This window comes from Chiloscyllium plagiosum, chromosome 5, assembly GCF_004010195.1.
Source record: "Chiloscyllium plagiosum isolate BGI_BamShark_2017 chromosome 5, ASM401019v2, whole genome shotgun sequence".
NCBI lineage: Eukaryota > Metazoa > Chordata > Chondrichthyes > Orectolobiformes > Hemiscylliidae > Chiloscyllium > Chiloscyllium plagiosum.
The window spans coordinates 91031562-91037534 of NC_057714.1; the positions used below are offsets into that span (position 1 = coordinate 91031562).

The window sequence follows — 5973 nt, forward strand, 5'->3', positions numbered from 1 at the left end:
TAGCTCGTAGCACTGGGAGTAATCCAGATATTATTACCCTTGAGGACCTCCTTTTTAAATTTCTGCCTAACTCTGTAATCTCCCTTCAGAGTCTCAACCTTTTCCCTTCCAATGTCATTGATTCCAATGTGGACAATGACCTCCTGCTGGCCCCTCTCCCCCATGAGAACATTCTGAACTCTCTCTGAGACATCCTTGATCCTGGCACCAGGGAAACAACACACTATTCTGCTTTTTCTCTGCTGGCCACAAAAGCGTCTGTCTGTACCTCTGACTATAGAATCCCCTAACACAATTGATCTCTTGGAAGCCGACGTACCCCTCGTTGCATTAGAGCCAGTCTCAATACCAGAAACTTGGCTGTTCGTGCTACGTCCCCTGAGAATCCATCACCCCCTACATTTTCCAAAACAGCATACCTGTTTGAAATGGGTATATCCACAAAAGACTCCTGCCCTAGGTGCCGACCTCTCTCACCCTTCCTGGAGTTAACCCATCTATGTGACTGTATCTGAGACTTTTCCCCCCTTCCTATATTTGCCATCCATCACATACTGTTGCTATTGCAAATTCCTCATCGCTTCTATCTGTCTCTCCAACTGATCCACTCGATCTGATAAGATTCGCATACAACAGCATTTATGGCAGATATAATCCGCAGTAACCCTTAAACTCTCTTTAAACTCCTACATCTGACAAGTAGTACATATCACTGCAAAGGCCATTTTTGCTCCTTCACAATCTACAGACCCAGAAAATAACATTGTTTTATTCCTCTACAAACACTGCCCCAGGTTAAATTAATAGCTATGGCTTATATTTTAAGTTTAATCAAGAGACTTATCTCCAAAAACATATAATCAAGAAAGAATCCACTGACTGCGAAGAAAACTTATCCTAGCAATTGGCTTTCTAATCTTCATAAATTACGAACTTAATATTAATTTTAAATATTTGAAACAAATGGTGACCACTATTTGTACATATTCTGTACTAAACAGGTCAATACACTGAGGCACATTCATATCCAGGAACAAATGGAGATGAAGGAGTCTGCATCTGTGCAAATGCAAGCAAGCTGGTGTGTTCAAACAACATAATAATGCTGTACAGAAAAGAAGTTTATGCTCACAAAAGTACATTGCATCAATGTAATCAGTTATTTAACACTGTGTGACAATCAAGCTTCTGTTGTATCACCCTTGGCTGCTACAAAGCAAAGGAAATCTATTCCAGACACCAAATAAATGCTTACATTGTTACTGTAAGAGAGTCAATTTGTTAACAGATAATTCTAGGATACATGCCAATGGCACTTCAATCAAAGAACTGAAAATGCCCATCACTGTGTGTAATATCATATTCAATGAACCATTTTGGCGATGAGAAAGTGTCTTGATGCACTGAAAGATTTCTATTATCAGACAGCTGGAATTTTAGCATTACATTTTTTATATAAAATCCGCAACACAATGCAATTCCTTAAATCTACTCTAAAGCAACATTAAATTTTGATATAATAAAATGTGAAGTCCATTACCACCAATAAATGAGATATTTATTGCATTTAGCTATTTATTTTAAAAAAACCTATGCAAGGGGAAAACAAAATTGCAAGTTGCAGCTAGACAGCTTCATCACATCTTCAGAATGCGAAATATATTACATGTGAATTCTTCTTGAAACTCAGTCAGACTCATGCAGCACGGAAACAATTCATCCATGCCAACCAGACATCCCAATCTGACCTACTCCCTGTTTTCAGCATTTGGCGCATACCCCTCTAATCACTTCCTATTCATATACCCTTTCACATGCCTTTTAAAATATTGTAATTTCAACATCCTCCAGCCTCCATCACTTCTCTGGCAGCTTGATCCACACACACACACACCACCCTCTGCATGAAAAACTTACTCCTCTGGACTTTTTTGAATCTTTTCCTTCATCTCAAACCTATGTCCTCTAGTTTTGGACTTCTTCGCCCTCGGAAAAAGACCTTGGCTATTCACCCTATCAAAGTCCCTCATGCTTTTATAAGCTTACCCGGCCATCTACAATGCTCCAGGGAAAACTATAACTCAAACCCTTCAGTGCCAACTACATTCTTGTCCATGTTTTCTGCACGTTCTCAATTTAGCAATATCATTCCTATAGAAGGGTGACCAGAATTTATGCAGTATTCTAAAAATGGCCTCACCAATGTCCTATACAACCCAACATGACACTCCAACTCCTATATTCAATATTATGACCAGTGAAGACAAGCATGCCACTTCTTTACCACCCAGTCTACCTGCAACTCCACTTTCAAAGAACTATGCACCTGTACCCATATGTCTCTTTGTTTGTCAATACCTGCCAGGGCCCTACCATTAACTGTATAAGTCCTGTCCTTGTTGGTCTTACCAAAATGCAATTCTCACATTTACCTAAATTAAACTCCATCTGCCACTCCACGGCACAGTGGCCCAAGTGATCAAGGTCCAAGTGTACTCTGAGGTAACCTTCTTGGCTATCAACGTCATCATCAATTTTGGGGTCATCTATGAACTTACGAACCATACCTCCAATATTCACATACAAATCATTTATATAAATGACAAAAAGTAGTGGACCTAGCACTAATCCCAGTGACACACTGCTGGTCACAGGTCTCCAAGTCTGAAAGGCAATCCTCCTCTACCACTACCCTCTGTCTCCAAGCTTCAAGCCAACTGTGTATCCAATTGGCTAGCTCTCCCGGATTCAATGGAATCCAAACTTACTAACCAATGCGGAACCTTGTCAAAAGCCTAAGTCGACCACTCTGCCTTCACCAATCTTCTTTGTCACTTCTTTTAAAAAAATCCATCAAGTTAGTGAGACACAATTTCCCACACACAAAGCAATGTTGACTTACTCTAAACAGTCCTTGCCTTTCCAAATGCTTGTAAGTCCAACCCCTCAAAATCCTCTCTAACATCTTACCCACCACTGACTTAATGCTCACTGGTCAAAACTTTCCTGGCTTTTCCTAAACAATGGCACCACATTAACCAGCCTCCAGTCTTCTGGCTATTGAAGATACAAATATCTCAGCAAGGGGACCAGCTATTTCCTCCCTAGCTTCCCACAAAGTTCTCAAATTAATAACTTTGGCAAACAATAACTGAAGCCAATTAACACAGCAATGTGTCCCACACAAACAAGGTGAAAAATAATTCCACAATCCATATTGGTGCTAACAGTGGTTGAAAAACATTTACTATGATACTGGAAGAACTGCTGATGTATCTTTGCATATCATCAAGACATCTTTTACATCTATACAAGAGGTAGGTACCTCAGCAGTTTAAACCAGCTTCAGCAAAGCATGATTAATGGACAACAGCAATTATCGACTAAATGAGCTGAATTTTGGCCTTTTGACTTAGCTAGGATCATGTGAGCCAACCTGACTTCAGGACCTGGTTATAATTATTACAGTGGCATATCTATGAGAATATAATAAAGCAATGGCAGATTAACTTTTATAACCTGAAAAATTGAACAGCTGAGATTATAAATTTCAAAACTTTTGAAATTATACAAATGCGTCCTTTACACACTGTACCGAGGGTCAGTAGTTAGATAAGACTCAGCCAAGAAAAAAAGCAAGAGACTTCTCATAAGATATATTCAGTCCAGCATATTGCAGGTAAATCATGTTCTACTCTTGGTTACACCAAGATAAATTGTTTAGATGAACATAAAAAGAAACTTAAAATCAATACGACTTTATCATATATTCCCTTAAACACATTTATGATTCTCTTATACTCTTTATTTTTTAACCCACATTGTCTCCCTGGCCAGTCCATTTCAGACCTTCAGCATTCCTACTGTAAAGAGGTTAAATCCAAATTGCCTGTGCATCTTATTTCTTCTAAAACAAAGTGCTTATCCCTTGGTTCAAACATTCCGGTCAATATCCAGTGATATTTTCAGCAGATTCTGGAAATGTGTGTATATCAACATGGGTGAGAGAAGAGATCTGAACCCATCAAGAATCTGTAAAGTAGAAATGGCTGACAAAGATGAGAAAATCCTGCACTGGAAGATTAACCAGGCGCAGTAGTAGAAAATAAAGCAAAGAACTGTGGATGCTGGAGATCTGAAATACAAATAGAAACTGACACTCAGTAGGTCTGGCAGCATCTGTGGGAAGACAGTAAAGTTAACATTTCAAGTCCAGTGACTCTTCATCAGAACTAAGCAATGGAAAATATAGCTACCAAGCCATGCAAAACAATCCAACAACAATCACTAATAGTGAATTGATGGTATCAAATGGTTGGCATCAATGTTGATTCCAAATCGGCCAACAATGCAAACAGTTCATTCAACCATCATAAATAATATGGGGAACTATTTTCATAAATAGTTAACATAAGAAAACTACAAACTGAACAAAAATAAGCAATGTCTTATTCTTGCAAATGATTCTGTTGTAACATGGTCTTTGTGTGACCCTCAACTCATGACCCTCAAGCCATAAATATCTGGTTCTGTTCTGAACTTCATATTCAATATTTTTGGGGCAATAGTCACTGATTACTTTGGTAATTCATCTTGCTGCCTGTTATGAATTTCAATACAAGAGTTTGAATTCCCAAATGATAATTTATTCCCAAGTTCACTGTCGTCTTATTGTTTGTCAGACTATATTGAAGGTTTTAAAATGTTTAACAGAACCTCTCTCTAATTATAGAGTACTATTTATACTCTTCAGAATACTCATTTTAAGGTTATGACATTGAAATAAGCAAAGCTGATACAGAACTTAATGCAGCATTAAAATGTTTCTCAGTCACTGTATCACTTACTGAAGTTCTCCCAAGATTAGAATTTGATTCATTGGCCTGGAAGGCTGAAGAGACAAAAAGCGGCTGGAATTTAATGACTGATAAAACTGACAGATGCGACAGATCACAAATTTCTGTGCAGCTATAATCATTTGCCAAGATTCTATAGGATTGTAAAGACATCATACACAATAATGCATTCACACAGAAACATAGGTTACTGCTCAAAACTATACACCAGCCATGTCACAATTTTATCCAAATGGCCAACAATGGCTAATAGCTCAATATTAAATAAACTATCAGTTGAAAAGTAAAAGCATAAGCTTTTTTTTAAATTAAGGATATACCTAGAATAGAGGACAATGTGATTCATTTGAAATAATGCAGAGACCCTCCAGGTTTTATAAAATGTTGGTTGTACAAGTGTTTGTGCATTCTCTCATTCCCATGCCTCATTTAATGTTAGTTGATAATTACTTATGAACACTGTTTTGAAAAAAAAACAATATCATGACAGCCAATACCACTTACTGTTCAGGAATTACTGCAGATGCTGAAATCTGTACTGAAAACAAAAAGTATGAAAGATTACAGCAGGTCATGTGGCATCCATGGAGAGACAGCAAGTTAACGTTTCGAGTCTACATGACTCTTCACTTCCTTTAAAATGTTTATAAACCTGTTTTTAAACTGTTGTCACATTAAGTGGATGTCTAGTGCATAGCAACCTATGGGAAAGTCTATAAACAAGAACTTGGTTTTGAACCATATCAATTCATGATCAATTCTTTACAAACTAGAAACCTTAAGTGTTTTCATCTTTCCCTTTCTATTTAAAGATTATTCTGCAACACTTTCCTCATGCTCCAAAGGGACATTAAACCAGCAAGAACACCAGTAACTGAGCAGATGTTTGATTCACCACAAAGTAGCACAAATATCATCTTATGGTAAAATGGATAGTTTGAGAAGGATTTATTGTTGCAGACATAGTGAAAAGTTGTTGTGTGTGCTATACAGGCAGATTGTACCATATGCAGTGCATTAGAGTAGCAGAACAGAGTGCAGAATACAGTGTTGGGAGAGAGAGAGAGACAGACAGAGACAGACAGAGACAGACAGAGACAGACAGAGACAGACAGAG

The 5973-nt window shown here is 37.8% G+C and overlaps 1 protein-coding gene across 7 annotated transcripts in view; it reads right to left on the minus strand.

Moving 5' to 3' along the window:
* Positions 1–5973, minus strand: part of LOC122550085 (partitioning defective 3 homolog) — an 843398-nt gene that overhangs the window by 769714 nt on the left and 67711 nt on the right. The gene's annotated exons all lie outside the window — the stretch shown is intronic.